General features: G+C 33.1%; 1 protein-coding gene across 3 annotated transcripts in view; it reads right to left on the minus strand.

Annotated features, from left to right (window-relative positions):
- The window catches only part of LOC118198398 (G protein-activated inward rectifier potassium channel 3-like), a 223,008-nt gene that overhangs the window by 57,256 nt on the left and 141,526 nt on the right, over positions 1-24,226 (minus strand). Inside the window, exon 1 of one of the 3 annotated variants that reach the window (XM_085817041.1) lies at positions 9,554-9,699. The exons of the other annotated variants lie outside the window; for them this stretch is intronic. The gene's annotated coding sequence lies outside the window, so the exon portion shown is untranslated. Of the gene's footprint in view, positions 1-9,553; positions 9,700-24,226 lie in introns of those variants that run through there. 3 annotated transcript variants of the gene reach the window in all.

The raw sequence follows: 24,226 nt of genomic DNA on the forward strand, positions 1-24,226 counted from the left end.
TAGAAATGATAGAATACATTTTATTGCGATTACAGTTTATTTATTCATTCCGAAGTAATCAAAAAAAATGGCAAGAAGAGCTATTTGAGCCCGTTATATGTTGCGCCGAATAAATGCATATTTTAAAAACATTTCGAAACAATGCCCTTAGAAAATCTACCTTACATTAAGGAAAAACAAAGAAATGGGTCATTGCGCGGTTAGATATTTATTTCAGTAAACCACAAACTATTAATTAAAATGGAAGCTTTTAATAAAATAAGAATGGTAGTGTTTGGTTCAATCTGCAGCTTCAGATTTAACTGATAACGGGAAAACCGCACATCATCATGTTAAATAGTAAAACATAAATAAATAAAATAAAATTCTGAGCGGTTTCAGATTTTAACGGTCGCCCAAAAGGATTTGTTAAGGATTTTACCCGTTCACTTAGCTCGCAGTCTACCAGTCTGCTGTTACACTCACTTCAATTAACTAGAAACTAGTTTGTGTCTTTTTATAATTTTCTTCGCACTTACGCCATATACAGTTTAACAGCATAATTACAAAAATTTGAAAAGCAGCATAGCAGTATACGTTTAGAATTCCCGACGTAACATTAAGAGTTGGCATACAGTTTTTTTTTTTTTTTTTTTTTTAGACTTTTCTCAGTTCATCATATTAATGTTCAGTTTTCTTACTATGATGGCTTTACAAAAACTTTTTTTTTTGTCTTTTTATTAATGTTTTGTGTGTTTACTTTATTTATTAAATATCACGTTCTTGGCACTTACGCTACATAAAATTCGATTCAAAAGCAAAATCACTAAATATTTAAAAGCAGCATATTTTCAGGATTTCCGACAGACAGTGTCGCGCGCTGGACATAATTTTTTTTTTCCGTACAGTAAAGCCACTGCTCGCTTTGAAACCGTTCATTCGTTAAAGTTTAACAAAATATGAAATAGATAATAAAAGAAATTCAAAATTCGGGCTTCTAGGTGCCATTTTTATGGTGGAGGAGGAGGACTACCTTATTCAAAATTTGATGGCTCTAGTACCGTTGTTTTTCACAATGAGAGAAACATGCATAAATTCATGCAGATTCTTATCATTATTTAATTTCTTTGAATATAACACAGGTCCATAATATTCGGTGGCAACAATTTGAAAAATGATACACCGTTTACAAAGATGCAACTCAAAATGCCGTTTCGAGACTAATGTCCCATTCGAGACAAACGTCCCTTTTTGGGTTAAAAATTTTTTAAAAGTGCATGACGATAAAAATTATGCCTAAAGCATAAATAAAAGGGACTATTCAAATATATAAACAGATAATATAACATTTATATGTAAATAGATCGTATATTTAACAATTAAAATACAGGGGTGCAGCAGGGAAACTGGTGATTCGAAAATCTGCGACTGCGCATGCGCAGATAGAGCAGGGGAATGCGTTGCACTGTTAGTGTGTAGCTAAATATATGCCGTTCAAGGTACGTACGATGGAGCAGTGGACCGGTCGACAACGTGCTGTTGCTGTAAAAGCGTTTTATCAAAACATCGAAAATTACAAGGCGGCAAGGCGAGTGTTTCGTCAAAAAGAGAAGCTGTGTTGTCACGTTCCTGTACGGTCAGCTCATGCCATAAAAGTATCGGTCCAGAACTTTGAAGAAACATCCTCGACCCTGAAAAAGAAGCCTCCAAGAGGAAGAACAACACTTCGCAGCCCAGACAACGTTGCTGCGGTAGAGAGGGCAATGCCCAGGAACCCAAGGCATTCTGCATGCTTTGTCTCTCAACACGTCAGACAAGAGTTTGAGACGAATTCTACACCTGAAGCTACAGTTTCACCCGTATAAAATACAAATCATACAGCAGTTAAAACCTCGCGATTGTGAAAGTCGGATAAGATTCTGTCGCGAAATGCGTGCTCGGTTTGCTGAAGATGGAGAATTTCTTGTTAATGTCTGATGAAGCATATCTCCTACTGAACGGATATGTCAACAAACAAAATTTTAGATACTGGTCCTCCGAAAACCCCCCGTGACGTACACGAAAAACCTTTACACAGTGCCAAAGTTACAGTACTTTGGTACTGTGGTGTGCAGTGTCGTGTATTGGCATCATTGGCCCATTCGGTTTGACGATGAAGCAGGCAATGCAGTGACGGTAACGTCCCAACGGTATGCGAATATGCTTGAGAAATTTTTGTCACGTGAAATGACAGTTTCCTGAAGTTACATGGTTCCAACAAGATAGAGCCGCTGCCCATACTGCAAACCGTTCCATGAATGCTTTACCCAAATCTTTCCCGGTCGTTTGATCTCCAACAGGGGTGACATTTCTTGGCCCGCCAGATCCCCCGACTTAACGGTGTGCGACTTTTTCCTCTGGATATATCTCAAAAGCAAAGCGTCTTCTAAACGTCCCAAAGATCTAGATGAACTTAAAACAGCTATTCGTGAAGAGGCTGTCAGTATTCCCAGAGAAATGATTCGACGTGCAATGCATAATGTTGAAGCAAGATGCCATGAGCGCCTCAGAAGAAATGGAAGACATTTAGAGGACGTGATTTTTAGGACATAGAAATTGCATTTTGAACAACTGCTTTTTTGAAACAAAAACATTTCCACTAATGGCATTTCATGTAGTTTATTTGCATGTATCCACAAAATAGTAAATACATTTGTATAAGCAAAAAGAAAAAAAAATCATAATCGCTAGTTTCCCTGCCGCACCCTATAATTAATAAATAATCGTCATTTAATCATTCTTTCCCCTTGAATGAATTCTTTTCCCTTGAATCTTACCATTTTATAAACATACCTAAATTTATTTCAGAAGTACGATTCAAAGCAACAATAAAGCAACGATGGCATATGTCTAAGAATTGCGTATTCTAATAAAAGATTTAAATGGTTTTAAGCATTGTAAAAAAAAAGCAAATTCAAAATTTATAAACTTTACATTATTTTTTGGTCGATTTTGCATTTTTTATTAATATAACTTTTGCTATCTAGGTAGTTAATTTTTGCTTTACGAATAATGAATGTTCTTTTATTCACATCTTACAGTCAGTTTGAAAATAATACCACAGGAAAATGGTCTTGGCCTATTTCTTATGCACTAAAATTCAGAAAGTAAAACAGCAATACGCAGAGATTATGACGAACTAGTTACATTCAAAGGCAAATGCAGCAAACGAACAGCACAGTGAAATCTCGATAATACACCGGTTTTGGAAGTCATTAAAAAGTGACGTATTAAGCGCAGCGACTTTTATGTAGAAAAGTTAAAGATAGATTTCATTTCATCTTTAAAACTTCTATTATTAAATTAAAAAATTTAATCCAAAGGAGGAAAAAAATATTTTACTCACTCACATATTATTTTTGTTTTAAACTAGCTGTCGATTTTACTTTGGTTAGAGGCTGTTTTTAGAAGATTTCCTTTAAATCCTCGAATAAACTATATACCATCATTTCATTGTATTTCCATATACTCATTTTCGTCAACTAGTATTTCCACTAAACAAAATGTTTTATCTTTAGTAGGAAAGAAGTTCTTCATATGCGGTGCAGTTTAGCGGAATCAGCTTTTCTTAACGATCGCTAATCTAAGTATTACTCATTTGCATTTTTTTGAAGTTCATTTTGTTACTATACTTGTCTTACTTAAAGGTTTAGAATGCTTTGTGTAATTAACAGAGAAAAAATAAGTATGTAAGGTATTTCTCCCACTTTCCTAGAATGCCTTCGTGATGTACTGGTTCTGCAAGCTGGGCCGGTATTCCAGACGTCCGTGGTTCGATTCCCTGCGAAGGCGGTTGCTATTTTTCATCTTTCCTGCTTCCAAAAAGCATACCTAATGTCTCTACAAGTATACAGTCGAACAAAATATTAAACACCTCAGAAATGTAACAGAATCAGTTTTTCTTATTTGATTAATAAAGAGAGGGGGGATTACTACAATCCTTCTTCAAGTTTACTTCTAAAATCAGCGCAACTCTAAAGAATCCCAAATGGGGAAAAAAAAAAAAAAAAAAAAAAAGAGAGAAATTTCAGATTCTAATGATAAATAGGAAAATATAAGTACACAGAACGCAACAGAGTCAAACGCACCACAAGAGATTATAAATAAGGAAGTTCATTATCATTTCAAACGTCCTCCAGCTTCCCAATGCTATTTCCTAGAAAAGAGAACACTCTCTTGGAAAAAGAAAAAAAAAAAAAAAAAAATCGGTGGGGGGGGGTGTAATGTAAAAAATGAAGAAATTCTGATTTTGGCATTATATTTTGATAGAATCGTTTAAATATAAACAAGAATTTTCATGCTCCGTTTTTATAGAGAATTCATGACCCATTGCGTATACGCAGACACGTTTAGATTAATAGTAGTCCCCTTCAACAGTGGCAAAATTTCTGAATACTGGTATTCGACTCGCATTAGAACCCAGTTATTGAGCTGGAATGCTGTGTGTTTCTGTAGTTTTCCCTTTAGTTTTCCTTACTAAATCTTCCACAGAGGCATTCCTTTTCTAAGCCATCGTGTGCTTTGTTATATTCAAACTGGACATTTGAAACAATGACAGTAACCTAACCTAATCTGGCAATCTACACTACCATTAAAATTGCAACACCACGAAGGAAAGCAAATACAAAAAAGATATTTATTGTATGCAAACAGTATGCCATGAAGACAAAATGATTGAATTTGTAAGCAGTTTTCGGGTTTGCAGGGATGCGAAATCAGCAGAAACAGCTACCACTCCTGGCAGCTAAAACGGCTCTTACCCGGTTAGGAGTCGAACAGGGCTTGAATGACAGAAACGGGCAACTCATTCCATCCTGCTTCAAGTCTATGTCTTTTAGTTCGGTTATTTCCCCTTATCAGCTTAAAAATAGTAACTGCTCATCGTAAATCCCTCTGATCTGCGTCATTTCACAATTAATTCATGTCATACAATTCTTGCATAACCCTCAAGACGAAGACAAAGCGTCAGGCAATAATAATTTCAAATTTGGAAACTAGCATTTAAAATTAGCTAATGTGAGCCAACATTCAAATGAAATGATTTACTATTCAAAGATGCTGCAACCATTATCTGAAGATTAGGTTAGGTTAGGTTATCTAATTACGGCAAAGCCTCGAGGGCTATCTGCCTAAGGGGAGGGATGACTTCGTGGAGGACTTTCTAAGGGAAACTGGCTCGTATACACGTTACACATGGGGAAAATCACGAAAATACCCATGCAGCCAGCCCGTTCGTGGGATTCGAACCTCGGACCGAACTACCAGTGTTCAGCGATTTTACCGCTCGGCCGCTGGTGGGCCCATTATCTGAAGAAATGCTAGTTACAAATGTGTATGCGGATGATGTAACAAATGGGACGGATCTAAACAATGACTTTTATGCAAAGTAATTTATCATGTAAAATTATTAATTTATGGTGAAAGAGGGAACTACGAAAAATGAATTTAGTAACTGAAGGAAATAAAAATTAACCATTAGTATGATTAATAGAATTTAAAAAAGCTGTTCTTCATTTCTTTTGACAGATGTGACAATACCAAATTTAAGTCTTTTGACAAATTTAAGTCTTTTTTGGGGATTCATTAATAAATTTTAACATTATTTTGTGAATTATGATTAATAAATTATAATTAATTAATTTTGTATATAATTTTTGTTTACTTTGATAATCCATTTTTATCGTATCAGATATAGCGAACTAAACTTTCAATGCCTTAAAGTTCGTTATACCAGGGTTCCAGTCCTTATACATGTATACATATGTGTTATAAATATAGCCTGCAAAGAATATTGTACATGTTAATGAAGAAAACAGCAAAATTGAACTAAATTTCCCACAAGAACTAATATTAGAAGTAGTTGAAAGTATAAAAAATTTAAGGCATTCATTTCAGATATAAACATTTCTATATGAAAACAAAGATGCTCTCAGAAACGTTAAGAATAAAATACCAGCTATCGATGCATAGTTTTTGTAATAAACGATAATTCAATTAATTTATAATACTACGGGAGACTGACTGCGATGCCGAAGGGCCCGGGTTCGAATCCCGGAGAAGGCATGGATGTAAAATTGTCTGTCCCTTCGCAGGAAATAACGGTGGCCGCCTATCAGTTGCCACCACTTCTGGCCTTAGGGGTGGCCAATGCCGTTATACGCAAGTGTCCGCCATTAGGGAAAAAATAAAACTTTATTATTAGACTTTTGCTTCTCATTTTTGCAGCTAGGCCGTTCGCCAGGATTCGAACAACGGGCCGTGTTCAGCGGCTGCTCAACCGATGGGGGTTCTACAGTGCTATGATGAAAACAGTTTTTACTTCGCAGTTTCCTTTAACTACTTAATTGATCAATCAGCTAGGATTTGACAAGAAGGTAACTATAAAAATAAAAATTATGTGATTTTATTTTTTTAAAAAAGAGCATTCCTCTAAGTTTTACAAACAGTTTAGTCGGCCATCTTGCAAACTGAAATCTTCAGCAATGGAAATCAATAAGCTCTTTGAATAAATTACTTATTACATTAATTTGTAATTAATTAAATCTTTCGCAAACAATGATGTATTTTTATAAACACTGAAGAGATACATAGTAACATTACAGTTTTAATGAGCACCGGCAAACCCTTAACCATCAGTCGCAATATCTACTATTCAAACAGACCAGTTTTGAATTGGGTTCTGTGCCTATTCCAGTATGAAGGTTAGTGCTCTACCCACACACTTGACTTACTTTCACGCTTGTCAAGAAATGATGTAATATAGAAAACTAATTTACATATCAGTTATAATTTCTTATCCTTCATCATTCATTTTTGCATCTCAAATAAAGTCGGAAGCAACTTATTCCTAAATTGCTCGCAAGAATTTTACATGGCAAATTCCTATGAACTTCGCATGTATACTCATATTTGTTTCCTCGCATAAATTGCATTCCCGAATATGTATATATTTATCAATTATAACTTACTGATTTTTGGAAAAATCCAAAATTTCCAATTCGATAGAAATTTTTGCTCTTAAGAACGGATGTAACTAGCAAGACACACAATGCTTCATGGTCTTGAGACCTGATGTAGCTTTGCCATTGATATATTGATAATAAACGACAATCATATCTTTACTTCAGTTAGATACACAATTTAATCTAAAATTAGGTTTAAGCTTATGATTTCCATCTTTTTCAAAAAAAAAAAAAACAATGATTTGTCGATTAAATTTAGCTTGTAAAAATGTGTATTTATTATTCTGGATACAAAAGCTTAAGCAAAAATGTGTATCACCTTTTTGTATCCAAAGTGATAAGACTTGCACAAAATACTAGTTCAAAAAATTTTTAATTTTCATCCCTTTAATATTCAATTGTTAAGAGACCAATCAAATTGATTATTTTGGGAAATTATTCAAAAACTTCCACCTTGTACAGGCGACTAAACCAGTTTCCAAGCCCAGGGGAAAGTTCAATCCAATTGCGCATATCACTTTGAAATCAAATAGTTAGATCGATCTCGAGCTTTACTTTAGAATACTGTTTAAAGAAGCTTCATTTTTATAGACTGTTATGACAAACCCCTGGAAGTCCAGAATAAAATTCAAAAACATTGTTCCAAAATTTTTCAAAGCTCAAATTTTTTATCTCATTATAATATTCTGTTATAACACTATTCGACGTGGCGCAGTTTCAAATATTACAAAGGCACTACTTAATCCCATATCTAAGTAACGCGGTCTTAAAAAAGTGCGTCTAAAAGTAAAACAGTAGGTTCTTTTAAGACTTTGATAAGTATTAATGCCAACGACAGGAGCAATCTCGCACTCCTTGCCAAGAGGAATTTCGTTGACCTTGTTCTAATACTGTCAGACAGGTGAGAGTACGTCACAACAATAACAACGACAAATATACATCTACAAGCGTAATTTTGATTTACGTGCATATAACCAGATTGTCAAGAATGCTAGTATTGACTTCATTCATACACTATGACTTCATTCTTATAAATTTGCTCAAGTATTAATGCTAAAGAAGTACTGCACCTTGAAGAAGTTTTATTCACAAAAAGCTGCAGTTGAAGGATAGCACCTGTTGACTCCACGAGTAGAACATTTGTTCTTTCAGCTATGAGGATACAACAACCTATATACAACCAGATGAGAGGATACTATATACAACCAGATGAGATAATAAGGTAAATATTTGGTGCTAAAGAACTTTTCGAGTGGTTTAGCGCATATTTCAAAGTTCTTTTATTTCAAGTATAGCATATTAAAAAGGAATAATCAAATATAAATGAAAAGCTGCAAAAAGCTACACTGGTGTCTGTTAATTTACAGCATTACATCTTGAATAGGCATACGTCAGAAGAAAGAAGACTCACTTCAAAGACTAGAAATTAACAAACGTGCTTGTTTGACCCAAAGTTTCGACCCAGAAAGTGCTATTATCGAAATCATATTAACTATTAATGATGTTAGCCTACAGGGGATTGGGAAACTTTCAGTGCAATTTTACAACTACAATGATTTTTCTCCATGTATTTTGCACTTGGTTTGTGGTTTGGTTAATTTAACTATGGGAAAGCGCACGAGGGTTACCTGCCTAGGGTAAGGGATGCCTTCCTGGAGGATTTTCTAACAGAAACTAGCTTGTATACACGTTACACATGGGGAAAACCACGAAATCGCCCTTACAGGTAGCCCCTTAGCAGGGATTCGAAACCCTGTTATTTTGCACTAGTAAATGCTAGTTAAGTACCCTAAAAGATGTTAATTTAATAAAGTGGCTATTCAAATACGGCCACTAATTACAGATGATGCGTTAAAAATATGCCGATAAAACACACAGCATGGCAACAGGGATAATATAATAGTCAACTAGGGTTAAAACAAAATGCATATGGTAAAGAGCACAGCCGGGTGCAGGAGCATATTGAATTAAATTTCCATCTTTAATAATCTTACATGCATGCGTTCAATTACTAAAATTAACTTTTTGTGCACTGTGTATCATATTTTTTATTTTTTTATGAATGTATAAAGTTTACTATTAAATTAGTGTGTGCATAATGTTTAGTTATACTAAGGTAATATTAGCTCTCTTTTGCTACACTATCAATATAAAGCGGATAGCTATATAACGACTTTTTTTTTGGAGTCGTCGTTCTCTTTCCTTCACTAACGAGAGAGTACTCAATAACACTATTTTACTTATTCTTCAAATAGGAATGCTATAATTATTTTTTTTAATTATACTATTCCGAAAAGATTTACCACCTCAGCGTACAAAATATATTCAAATGCTCTTACAGCTATGATTATGCATTATTTAAAATTCACATTGAATAAATTCACTTTTCAACTTAACCCACAAAAAATTTTCTTATTGTTAATAAGCCAAGGAAATATACTTCTCTTCAATTTAAATAATTGTGTCATAAATATATTTTGATATTCCCAATTGCATAGTTTCCAAGTAACAGTAAATCTACACTAAAATGACTTCCAAAAGGCACACAAATAAAAATTCCGAAACTTATTTACCTGAATGGCATAAGATCTTGGAAAAGTGCGAACAGTTCGAAGGCCGATAAGTTATCGGTCTGTGCTCCATACGAGACTGACCGCGTTTTCAAATGTCGTCTCTTAAGGTGAGCAGCGCTTAGTGATAGTGGCTGCCCAAAAAAAAAAAAAAAAAAAAAAAAAAAAAAAAAAAAAAAGGGCGGACAGCAAAAGCGGAGGGGGGCGGATCAAAAACTGAACCAATGAAAACAGATGCGAGATCCAATATAATATGCAGTGTCGAAAGGGGTAATTTTCATCGCTGACGTCACACAGGCCCGAAAGAGGAAGCACAAGTTGATGACTTTTTAAGTGTTCGGTAATGGTCCCGGTATCCTCTTTAATACATTGTTACTTTTTATTGTTCCTATACTACTGGAATTTACATTCCGTGAAAGATAAGAGAGTGGAAGATTTCGCTGATTCATATAAACTGGTTTCGGAAATACAACCGCCGGTCATTAGACTCGCGAGTTACTCATAAAATCTGACCGACGCCGAGTCGGCTGGTCACTTCCATCAGCTTAAATGGCCCTTCATAAGTGTAGTTTTATCGCTTATGCAACAAGACGGAGATAAATCGATTCCATAGAAATGGTCTATTAAGTTGAAAGTTTATTATAAAAGAGGAACTACAGAAACCAATTTGAATTTTGTTAATGATTATAAGATTTTTTTATTTTTATTTTAATGCCAACGTTATCGTATTTTTCGCAGAAAAAATATTCATTTTTTAATATATTAGACTGCAGACTGGAAAGAATTCTTATACTAGTTATTTTTCATTTAAGCATAAATAGAAAACAAACTTATTAATAATTTTCATATTCAAATTTTTTTAAATATTCGTAACAATGAATAATTATATATTCAGAGTTTCTAAGCGCCGGATAAGCTGCCGCAGGCAAATAATGAATTTACGGGATTCGAATCCCGTCAAAAGGGCAGGCTGCATGAGCGTTTTCGTAGTTTTTTCCTTGTATAACGTGTATACGAGCCAGTTTCCCTTAGGAAGTCCTCCACGAAGGCATCCCTTCCCTTAGGCAGATAGCCCTCGAGTGCTTTGCCATAATTGAAGAAAGAGAACTAAAACAAACTAATGAATTCAGCTTCGCATCACTGATATGTTTTAGTTCATACGCGACGCAACCTGTGTTCATTACCCAAACAGCCGAAAAGGCTGAAGCCCGACCTATGACCGGTCTCTATTTTCCTCTACAAACCGCTTAATTTATACACTATTTTGGTATTAAAATGAAAAAAAAAAAAAAGTGGAATAATGTATTTTAACAAAAATCTCCGCCTTCGCGAAGAGTAAAAATTATCCTATATGTAGTGTATAATATCCACATTATATAATACATTTTGGATAACTCTAATAGAAACCAATAGAAAAAACTGTTGTGAACAGCACGACTTCCTTATACGCCCTATTACACAGACAGACATTTCTGCTGCACTTCATTTAAACTCACTTCCTCAAATTATTCAAACTTAATTAACCGATCTTTCAAGCCAAGTTGAAAATGACATAAAAAATTGCAAATTTTAAAATTAAATAAGCCGGTCAATTTTTGTCGTACGGGTGTCAAACTTCTTGTATTTTTATTTTTTCTTAACGAATATAGAACTTTCCCAAATTTAAGTATATGAACTGGGAGACCACATTTAAAGTTAAATTTCGTTATCTGTTGAAAATTAATTTTTCTTAAAAATGTGACATTGCCAAGACATGAATATTTTCTTCATTTAAAACACTTCTATAATTGGAAATATATGACTACGACCAACGATTTCGAAAATAAAAGCTGAGGAAGGGATTTTAAGCTGGGTAAGGGAGTAGTTACATATATATTCGTTTGGCAATAACAAAAGCAGTTAAGATAATAAAGGACTCTGTAACAGGGATTCAAGATTTAAAAAGTTAAAGAATCTTCCAAGATGCGGATTTGGAAAGAAAAAAAATAATAATAAGATTTTTCCCATCTCTGTCAGTTTATGTTTACATGTATGTGTCAGAGTGTGTCATTAAGCGTGCAGTTTGTAATGGCTGTTCACGAGAGATTGTTTATTCACTAAATTTTCAACTATCGCGAGAAATTTTACTTTCCCTTGTCATTCCTATGCTGTTCCATTTCTGCTGTTTTGCGTCTTCCCGACTTTCAACTTGAACTCTTAAAGCAGAATTTGCCTTTTATCACCATTAAGCAATACTTTAAGCTCATGTTTTAGAAATACTGATTCGGCTCCCCTTGGAAATCACTCGTACCCAGCGATTTGATTCATAATCCGGGCGTAGTTTGAAACAATTAGTTTAAGTAACGTGGTTCTCAAACGTAAGTAGTTCCTAAACTGTTGTTTTTAGGTTGTTTTACATTAAAAATTACATGTATAATAAAGAAATATGTTAATATTCTTTTTGGTATAAAATACTTTGCTCTTTCTTAGGCCCCGCACTGAAATCCCAACTTTTTATTTCTCTAACTTTCTTTTATTTTCCACGACAAAGTGAAATAATTTCTGCAACTAAACACATTGAAAGAGTAATCAAATTAAGTATACCATGAATATTTCCAGTATCCCAAAACACACAAGGCCTATCTGCCTAAGAGAAAGGATATCTTCCTGGAGAACTTTCTAAAGGAAAATAGCTCATAGTCGTATTACACAAGAAGAAAGCTACAGAAATCAACTACGCAGCCGTCCCGTTTACCTGAGTTCAATCCCAGATCGAACTACTAGTATTCAGCAGTCTTAGCCACCGGTGGGACAAATGTAGCTAAATATTTTATGTATTTACAATAAAACAGATAAGAATGTTATAAAAACTCAATTTATCTCATTATTGCGAAGGAAACAGACATAGGAAACAAATATACATAAATTCATTAAAAACAGGTAGGGTTTTAAAAAAGAAATATCAAATTACAGAAATAAGTATAGATAAAATTTATAACAACGCATCATTCATAATAACTATTATTCCTATAATGTTTCAGAACAACACTAAAGAGCTTAAAATTACATTAGATTGAAAAAAATGTTTACCATAGTTATATACTGTAACGTACAGCTGCACAATAGACATAAAAAAACTGCACCTTTCTTATTTAGAACGTTCTGATAGATTTCTCAATTGCAATGTTTATTTTGAGCGACGAATAAAGAAAGAAATCACAATTATATTTCTAAAGAGTAGAATGAAGAAATGGCTCATTAACTGATAGGTAAATACGCTAGAGATTGAATATTAGATACGATGAGCAAAATCTTCGCGCAAAAAAAAAAAAAAAAAAAAAAAAAATAAATAAATAAATAAATAAATAAAGATTACATCATTACTATTTTTCTTCGATTGCTTTCTTGTTAAGTAGGGTAATTTTTGCTTCTTGGCTACTATTTAAAATACAAACATTTTATTACTTGAGAGAATTGAATAGTATATATTATATTTCCCCCAATGTTTTGTAAAATCTTCTGAATTTTCCTGAATTTTTGAAAAAAAAAAAAAAATGTGAGTATTTCATTTCCTTGACTTTCTAAAATTCCTATGGCTTTCTAAATTTTTTGAAGTGAATGAAAACTTTGATTCTTTAATAAAAATGAAGAATTAAGATAATTTATTAAAAATCCCTTAAAGACGATGAAACACTGAAATTTCCCATGCATTTAACAAATTAATTTCTCCGTTACTTAAAATTAGGTAAAAAAAAAATTAGTTTGGCGTACAGCAGTGGTATTCAAACTTTATGGCAGTGCAACCACAAAAAACAATTTCGCGACCCCGGTCAGAGCGTCGACACTTAGTTCCGTACATCAAATCGTATTTTTATTCCATCACTATAAATTTTCGCGAGCCATAGTTTGAATTCCACTGGCATAGAGGATGCTCTTTGCTTTGCTTAATTTTAGATTTTGCACTGGCCTGTTTCTCTTTCAGTCTGATTTATTGCTACTTTTATTAAGCGTCATGAAAACCTCTTATCAAAAGTAAATTTTAATACCATTTTCGTACTTTGTAAGATTACATCTTCGACCCATTCAAAACCTATCTCCTTCATTTCTACTCATCAAACGGCCGGATATAATCAAAGAAAGCATGCACATTCCTTTTCAAGGGATGATTACGTTTAAGTTCTAGATTTGACGACATGGTTGCCCGTGTAAATTCCAGTCACTCAAATTCTTTGGAAACCTCCTTTAAAGGCATATAAGTTGCGCAGTACTACGTAACGACGAGCAGAGACCATTGTTATGGTCCGTAATCGGAGGACAGAGCATTTACAGGAAGGACATATTCATATCCTTTCTTTCCATCGTTATGCGAATCCGAAAAGCTCCACTTAGGAGGTCCATATTACGGATGGAAAGATGCCAGGCGCGTAGTCGATGATGATGGAAAACTAAAAACAATTTACGAAAATTCCGGCTGGCACCAGCTTAGAGAGGTTCTGAAGTTAGATATGTTAATGCTCTCACTAGAATTAAGACAAATGTGTTTGTCTTAGGGAATGTTTTCTTGCTCTTTGACCTAACGGCCGTAGATATGCTGGACAACTATATACAAAGTGGATAAGTTATCTTGCAAGTTAAATAGTATGCTTCTAAATAACTAATCAAGAATCTCATTTTTTTATCATCCACTAAACACAGCGATAATTAATTATTTGTCCAACGCGTCAGTTCAACCCATGAGGAAACATACCTAACTTACCTACAAATACTCCTTATGCGAATAGAAGATGGCAATATCTAATAAAAAGTTCGTGAAGTACCTTCTCTCTTTAAATCCAAAATAGTAATAAATTCTATAGAAATAATTATGGAATATTAATGGAGAAAGTAGTATACCATAATACAGAGTAATCATATATTTTTACTGACTATTAAAAAAAAGCTCCCGAAAAGAGAATTATAGTTTAAAATACTATGAATACTAATACATGAAAAATTTAAATTCTAGAAATTAATGGCACTAATCATCCCTTTTCTTTATATGCATGAAAGAAGGAGGGGGAATCTTAAATTTATTTATTTTCAGTTTACTTTCTTATTACATTATGAAATATTAAAAACAAACATCTATATTTGTTACATCAAAATGCTTTTAAAACAAGATTAAATACATCAGATGATCTATAAATATATGTTTTAGGTATTTGTTTTATTATACATTAAAAAGGCATTTATATTAAAGTGTTTTGAGAGATATTTAAGAATATCGTACATAAATATATATAAAGCAAGCACATTTTCATGAAGATTTACCGTTCCGTGAGGTGCACTTTTACCAGTATGTTTTTTATTTGTTACACTGAAGTGCTACCAGTATCAGTATTTAAGATGCTATTGCACGTTACAGAACTGTTAACTGATAGACCTATGAATTTAGAAGTTAACCAACAAAAATCAACGTTATATTTTCTAAATTTCGAAATCAGCACGTTAGTGAATTTTAAAGAGTGCATTTATTCTATTGTGATTTATGCGCCATCGACGAAGTAGATTTAATTCAATCCAATAAGTTTAAATGAAATGCATGAGTAAATGCGTATAATTTAATCTTCCGTACAAGGAAGTGATGTGGTGTACACATTAGATTTTTATAGTATGTTCTTAACACGTTATATGAGAGTGCCGGTAACACAGACATTTGACGAGCAGAACTAACGTGTAGACGTGTTTGTTACAGAACTAACATATATACGTGATTTAAAATATTCCGCTAGAACGTTGTATGGTCGTTCTTTATAAAATCTTCTTTACACGTTACACAAGAATGCCATTAACATCGGCATCAGACGTGCTATTGCCCGTTTTAAAACTATAACATACTGATTTAAAACGTTCTTAACGTTCTATGGACGTTTTCATAAAACGTTCTTTACACGTTACATATGAGTGCCATTAATGCTGTTATCCGTTTTAAAACTATAATATTTAAATGTAATTTAAAAACTTTCTGATAGAACGCTGCATCAACGTTTTTATAAAACGTTCTTTACATGTTACATGAAAGTGACATTAACATAAAGTGATCACACGTCCCGATTTTGGAGGGACAGTCCCGCTTTTTTGGAGGACTGTCCCGCCGATTTTTAAAAATGTCCCGCTTTTTAGAAAACATCTGCATTTCTTATTTTAAATGTACATTAAAAATATATTACTTATTATTTATTAATTATTATAGTGAATATAAAGAAATAAAAAAACCACATAAAATTCATGAAGAATAAATTACATTAGGCGACGTAACGAGTTAGATTTACTCGGTGGTGTTCGATCATTGTCGTTACATCTCGTCAAGGAATATGTATTGTTGTGTAACGGAGGAACAGCTAGCATTAGCTGAAGGGCTATTTGCTTTCCACACCATAAACCACAATCAAAGTTTCATATCAATTGACTGTATGTTGCAAATGATCAAAACATTGTACGACATGGACAAAAACCGAAGCAATTATTTGTAATGTTTTTTCCACCATATTCGTTTTCACATTGCAGAGAGCATTAGATTAAATGCACATTTATATCCATATATTACGATGCTTCCAACCACAAAGATTTAAAATTATTTCCCACGATTGTTTGACTGTTTGATCCAGAAACAGGAATTAAAATTAGAATATTAGATTTTGTTTCATTGCCGGGTGAAACTTTTTTTTTTCCAATGGCAGATTGTGAACAATTACAGTTTTGTAACACGGTCCATTAATCTATACTAAGGCCTTCCTTTCACCGACAGCGAGGCAGCCGGTCCACTGGGTAGTTAGCATATCGGCCAGGTAGCCCCGCTGACGGAAATAACTTGATCAAAATAACACACTTATATATACATATTGTGCTCAAGACGACTGCTGGGGGCAGTGCAAACAAATGCTGTACGAAGACGATAGTGCAGTGATTGAAGAAGTGTGCATTGCGGGTGAGAAGAACAATTTCAGTTACATATTTACAGAGTTATGGATAGGTGGTTACAAAAGACGTCCACAACGTGAACAATAAATGAGTACAGTGCAATATATGAGCCATTAAGAAAGTGACTGATAAAACAGTAAAAATAATATCTAAAAAAGGGCTAAATACTAAATAGCAATACTAAAAGTAATAAGAAGTAAAATACTAAAAAGTGAAATAATACATAAAATAAAAAAAGGCAAAACAGTGAAAACAATACATAAAATAAGGCAAAATACATAATTCAAGGTTCATAATTCAAGGTTTACAGTCCAAGGAGATAAATATATACAGGGAATAAGAAGAGCCGAATAAGCTAACTTCAGATAAAATTAGTTCATTACAGGTACAGAGCATACAGGGGCTGTGCTGGTGACGAGGATGGTAGCTGAGAATTACTCCAGCCTGTCTGAGATTTTGCGTGCAATATTTATGCAATCGCATATGCGTTTCAATGCATTGCGATTTTTCGAAGTAGTTTCGGCCCATGCATGTATGTGGTTTGCTACTGGTTGCCTAAGATGATATTTGGCGGTCTCTCTGCAAGCGAACAGATAGTGGTCCGGATTTCCTACCATCCCGCATGAGCAATGCTCGTTTTCAGATGTGGTAGTTTCTTCATTATGGAGACAACCAAATAGGTGGGCCACCATTGCCTTCTATGAAGGGATGGACAATTAGAACCATGCCTTCTCCGGGATTCAAACCCAGGCCCTTCGGTATCCCAATCAGGCTCCCCTAACCACTATACCGTTTGGGCGGCTGCCGGGGGAAACTTCATAAAAATAATTTTTGATTCAATAAGTATTAGTTTAAAAAAGAATAATTTTAACAATAAAATTATTGCCTATTGTGAGGCAATAATTTTATTGTTGACACTAACGCAAATTTTGGTGGAAAATCTAGAACAGGCATCAATAACGTTTTTACGAAACTTAACGAACGTTTGAACCAAAAAAAATTATTCGAGTAGGTTGTGCAGCGCACATTCTACACGATACTATTCAAACACCAGGAACAAATGCAACAACAGAAAGTGTTTTTTCTAGTATCATTAAAATATGAACAATTGAAAAAAACGCAGCGGAACATTAAAACTTTTAAGATCTATATTAAGCGTAAAATATAATTTGATCAATTCATGCGAGAAATTTCAGGACATTTTAATAAATGATCCGAATCTATTGCAAAGTATTCACTCGGAACAAAAATATGACCGTGAAAGAAAATCGTAATTTTTTTAAATAAAAAAATTTAATTAATTAAAAATCATAACGTTCAAATTTTTGTTTTTTTTACGAATATTTTTATAGTTACCAATAATTAATAATAAATATATTTTTGTATATTTATAGACAAATATATGAATGTGTACAATAAAATATATTTTTTTGAATTATCGGTTTGCTTTCATAACTAAATTATAATTCTCGCTTTGTCCCGCTTTGTCTAAATAAAAATGTGCTCACTTTACATTAACAACGTCACTGGGTGTGCTATAATCGTTTTAGAACTGTAACACGCAGCCGTGATTCAGAATGTTTAACCTGAACGTTCTCGACGTTCATGAAACGTTCATGAAACCTGAACGTTCATGAAACATTTGCGTTGAACATTCTCTGAACGGCCCGTTGATAGTTGGAAAGACAAAGATAATAAAATCTATTCATAAATAAAGAGGATGACACTAATAATGTGTGAGATGTAAATCCCTGGATTCCAAGTGGTAAGTATGAATTGATGGCAGTGTTTGGTTTGGTTTCGTTTATTTGATTATAGCAAAACCCTCCAGAGTTATCTGTCTAAGGAGAGGCATGCCTTCTTGAAGGACTTCCTCGGGGAAACTTGCTCGTATACATATTTATTATTCATGGTGAAAACCATGAAAACGTTCTCAGCCAGCTCGTTCGCCGGGATTCACTGGTAGTTGAATCAGTGTTCAAATTCCGGTGAACGGGCTGGCTGTATAGGCACCTTCCTGGTTTTTCCCTATGTGTAACATGGCTACGAACCAGTTTCCTTTAGAGTGTTCTTTACGAAGGCATTTCTTCCCTTTGGCAGATAGCTCTCATGTGTTCTGTCATAATCAAATAAACCAAATCATTTAAACCAGACTCACCAGCGGTTAAGCCCTGGTAAAACAATGGTTGTTCAGCGAAGGATGTATGAAAGTTTTCGTGGATTTTCCCTATGAGCAAAGTGAATACGAGCTACCTTTTCTTAAAAATTCCTTTCCTTATGCAAATAGTCCTCGAGAGCTTTACCGTAATTTAATCCCATTTGATCAAGGGTTAAGTGACGTTCACCCTTAAACATGTACAGTTTCTTTACATAAAATAATACGGCATTATTAATAAAACTTATTAGGCATATGTCTTCAGAATTATTAAGTTTAATACTTTCTGTTCTTAACTGAATTAATCATGCTTTGAAAGCGAAAAATGTATTTCAAAGAGTCAGAATACCAGCGATACCGTTTAGCAATTGGCAAGATCGGTGCATAATAACCACTATGCACTTGGGAGAAAGAATGCTTTCGTAGAAGACTTTCTAACGTAATTTAAGCTACACATAAAACTTCACACATTTAGTGATACTACTGCTTGGACTTACACCTGGTCTTCATTAAACATAGGGGAGAACTACTACTGCTACGCAGTCGTAACCCTGCCACTGAGTGGACATCAGACACATGGATGAGCGTTACAGATGAATATTAATTGCAGTGGATTTCCAAAATTTTTAACATTTGGTAGAATTACAACAGAAAAGATCATTTTCAATCGAGATTTAAAATCACGAGAATTATAATTTAAGAATATTTAATGTGAATACTTAAGAAAAAATATAGATATAAGTGTTTTCTAGGGAATAATAGCATCCTAAATGCGAAGTGTAAAAATAAACAAAGTCAGTTCTCATTAAACTTACTGTACTCATTCTTTTTAAAAATTATCACCCATCATGTTCACTCATTCAATTAAAATATATGCCGTCTGAGGCCAAAAGATAAAATTGCTAAACACTGGTAGTTCCGACCTGATTTTGAGGCGAAAAGGCTGGCTGCATGAGCGTTTTCGTAGTTTTCCCCCATGTGTAAAGCATACACGAGCCAGTTTCTCTTGATAATTCCTCCACTAAGGCATCCCTCCCCTTAGGCATATAGCCCTAGTGTGATTTGCCGTAATTAACCAAAACAAACCAATTAAGATGTACGTTTTTCCAGCGTAAATAAAATACATATTTGTTTTAAATCACTTAGTCATCGCTCGTACAACAATGTGGGAAACTGCCTACAGGATTTCAAGTATTATTCATCTTGTATCTATCTATGCAGTTACTTGCTTAGTAACTGCATAGATACAATACTGAAATTCTCTACAGAAACTCCTTTCTTTCCAAAAGGACAAATTATATTGCTTATTATATTGCTTATTAAACACAACTCCATTATATTGCTTATCTGTAAGGAATTTCTATCTATTCTTGAACTTTCAAAATCAAACATACTTTACTTTTTAAACTACTACTATCTCCTTGTAAAAGGATTAGATATAGGAAATTACTCAGCCTTATTTTGTTGACATTTATGTGTGACATTTTGTAACTTAGTCTTTAAACAAACACCTTTGTTTTGTATTCTGTGCTATGTTGACAAAACTTTGACTAATGGCAAGAAAGATTATTTAACAAACACCTTATTGAATACTATCGATCTTATCATTCAAATGATTCACGAAACTGAACTTATCAACTTCAACAGAACCATTTTCAAGATCCAACAATAACAAGACCAATTTGAGTCACATTCGTTAGACAAGCATTAGAAAAACTGGAAAAAGAAAATACCGCATGAACCTGTTTCTGCTTTTTCTCGATTTTATGAGAGCAGCTGTCATGTTCAAATCCACCAGAATTATATTTTTCGCTTAATGCTTCAAGGAATCCAGTAAGTATTTTACTATGCAACTTGCACTAAAATATTTATTTTAGGATCTAGAACTAGATTTTACTCGACATCTCTAGAGAAAATAACTTCGAAATTTACTTTAAGGTGGTGAATAAAACTTTCCTAAACAGAAACAGATGAAACTACATATTGTATATTACAAGTGTATGGTCATTTTCAAAAATTTTAATGTTTATTACAACTGAATAGATACTTAGGGATACTTTCCCATTATAGAAGAAGATGTGTTAAAAAACTCTCTCAAGAAAGACATACACGCTAACTTGATACTTAGGGCGAATTAAAAAAAAAACACCTCTTTTCATCAACTCATTTCAACAACTGTGGTAAACGTTTTCTAACATAAGAAATATGTATATTAGGTTAATTATTTCAATAAACAAAGAACGGATTAGAATGAAATAATTTTAAGAAAATTATAAGACTTACTTTGTAAATAAGAACAAAAGTAACTGTGGCCAATAGGCAACAATAAAGCAATATCTTATGTAGAAAACTGTTTAGCGCAGATTGTCCTATGACAGAAAAAATCCGTATTTTCAATTAAGATTAAAAATTCTCTTATATAATTTAAAAGAAGTATTAAAATTTTATAAAAATTTTAAAAAATACTAAGCAATATAAATTATGCATATACATTACTCTAATTAATTAATTTTGATATCTCTAGTTATTTTCCTTCATCTTTCGTAAACTACACTATTTTTTGATTAGGGGTAGGGTCTTAGACCCAGGCATCCTGGTGATACACCAAATTTTCTCTCGTGCAAATTTTCTCTCGTACTGGTGAGTTAAATAACTTAAGAAACACTTTAGTTTATTTGACTATGGCAAAGCATGTGAGGCCAACTGCCTAAGGAGAGGGATGCCTTCAAGGAAAATTGGCTGGTATTCACGTTACACATGGGTAAAATCTCGAAAATTCTCATACAGCCAGCCACCCGTCCTTTTAAGATCCGAAACTTAAAAGACACATAAAAAGCTTTCTATAGAATATTAACGTTCTGAATGTAATGTATAAAAATAAAATGTTCTTATTTCACTTACCTAACTCGCTCAGAGAAACTTAACGATGACAAATTTGAATGAGTTACATACCACCCAGCATTAGACTTTATTAGAGCTGCGGAGCTTTCTTGGAGATTCATTAAATGATAGTAATAATGGCATAATGAGAAAACAGCTTAAAACGAGACTCCATTAACTGTTAAAACGCGGCTATTAAAGAATCCAGAAGGAATTAAAAGCAGAAAAACTCAAGAAGTTGATTTAGCGATTTATAATTGAAGATAAATGCTTAAAATTATCAAAAAAACTGGCAAGCTTATTCTGATTGCAATAAACACGCATTTCGCCAACCTCACTGTTCTAATATTTTGATTTTTTTTAGGCATCGTTTTTTAGGTATTATAAAGAAGTTGCATACAATAAAAATGAGTCTTTGCACGCTTAAAAATATTGTCAACCGACAAAAATGTAATGAATATATTTTTGTTTCATCTTATTTAATCACAGAATGCCATAAATGCACGACTTCAAAAAATTTAAAGGACATTTTTTTTTTTTTTTTTTTTTTTTTTACATTTCCTTTGCTCCCCCTCTTTTTAAAAGTATTTCGAAAACGGTTTGTATTCGATTATACCAGCGCTTCAGAAAGTTCTTTTCTTGTTATCTCATTTCCAAAATGTTAAAATAATCTTCATAAAATACCTTATAATATATAGTAATATATAATATATAGTAATTTTTTATATCTAGTTAATGTCCTCTGGCGTGAGGAATTTTTCATATTGCTCAATTTCAGTCTTCCACGCAGTTTACTGCGGTCACAGCCGTTCTTTTAGAGAGGCTTTCATGAAAGTTTTTCTCTCCTTATGGACATAATTCTTTTGCGCTTTGCTGTACTTAGTTTAATAAAATACTCCATTCATAGTAGTTTATTTAATGTTCTGTCATTTGTTATATTATTATACTCCTTTGGAGGAAACAAAATTTTCCATTCATTAACGATAATCGCGTTCTTCCTCATTAATGAGATTTATAATTTACTAAATCTAATTATCATTACCAAAAAACATCAGAAACACCACTTCAGGACAAAAACCGAAGAGTTCTCTGAAAGAAAAACGTTATTTTTCGCTCAAAATATTAAAATTATATATTTTCTTATTGGGAATAATTAAAAAAATAATGAAGCAAACAGGTAAAAAATTATAAAATCTAAAATCTCTAAAAATCTATCTAAAAATTAAGTAAAACTCACTTTGTGCAGGGCTTTCTAAGTGGCTTGGATTCGTGGTTCACATGGCAAAAAAATTACGAATAACATATGCAGCACACAAAAGTACACACAAAAAGAATGTAAGACGAATTATCAGTGTTCATCAATAAGATGATTGGTGAAACGATGCTATTATGACCATTTGTGCAAACAAGCTACTTTGTAATAAATGTTGCAAGAATTTTGCCTCACCTCCAAAAACTTACGTCTCCAAAACTTTACGGCTGTCTAAATTTATGTCACAAATTACATTCAATCCAATGGGAAGGACTAGTTTTGTAAATTTTAATGTGATGATCTAGGCCTGATTATCGCCTGAATTTTAATGTACTGATCTAGGCCCCAAACTTTAGGACTGGCACCAAACACCTAAAATACTTCTATAATTGTCCAGATTTTATTTATTTATTTTGTCTTGAAAATTAGCACAATAAACGATGGTGTTCCCTGAAAGAACGCTGTGCCAAGGGCTTAGACTCTTATAATCGGATTCTGATTATGATAGTATGAAAAATGTATTTAAATTTATTTGGTTTTCTGTCGCTTTTTATTACTATTATTTGTCTTTACATCAGAATTTACATCTGGAAAACTTGTATATAAAAAAACAAGCAGAAACATCTGGCACGTGACCATTGCTAAATCTTGTTTAAAATAATAATTTTTAGTTATGTTCAAAAAGAGCAAATTACATCCTGGTCAAACATTTCAACAGGAAATTTCCATCAGTATTCAGAACTTAATTTAACCAACACGCTATGACAGAGATTTTCGATATTAAAATAAATTTACTAAATCATAAACTTGGAAAACTGCCATAACAGCAATCTGCTTTTAGGGAATTACAATCTATTCAACAATTTTCACGCATTAAAAGTAACCACTATAAATCATGCATTTATGTTTTAACTTTAAATTGAAGCAAACGTGAAAATAACTTCGGTGAAGTTCTGTTATAAATATAAAACTTTCATTTCAACACTTCTGTTAGTAGGTGATGTACTTTTACATTTGATTTTAAGAAATGATTAAGTAATTTCTGTGAAAGCCTACAAGATCAAGGAGAAATCAAATGAATAGCAAATAGCTACGGATTTCAGAGAAAAAAAATGATTGGCCCTGAAAGAAGTTATCATGCATGACATCATTCATTTATGATTGATTTTGATGTTTTTTATAATCGATTGTGATGACGTAAAAATGCCTTAAAAATATTTAATTGCTTTTGAAAGTTCGTTAACTGATCTTTTTTAACTAATTAATTTAAACATGCGCCCAGATACATTGAAATTTACAACAGAATAAATTAAAACAAAATCTAAATAATTAAATAATGATGGGTCTGAATAAAATGAAGTTTCATATTATCCAATATAAAATGTGCAATGATCATTTTTATATTTCATATATTCCTTTTCTTGCATACTTACACCAAATGCAAAAATAT

The sequence above is a fragment of the Stegodyphus dumicola genome, chromosome 5 (genome assembly GCF_044657685.1).
Source record: "Stegodyphus dumicola isolate Sdum_Otavi_A_Nest chromosome 5, ASM4465768v1".
In the NCBI taxonomy this organism is placed as follows: Eukaryota; Metazoa; Arthropoda; class Arachnida; order Araneae; family Eresidae; genus Stegodyphus; species Stegodyphus dumicola.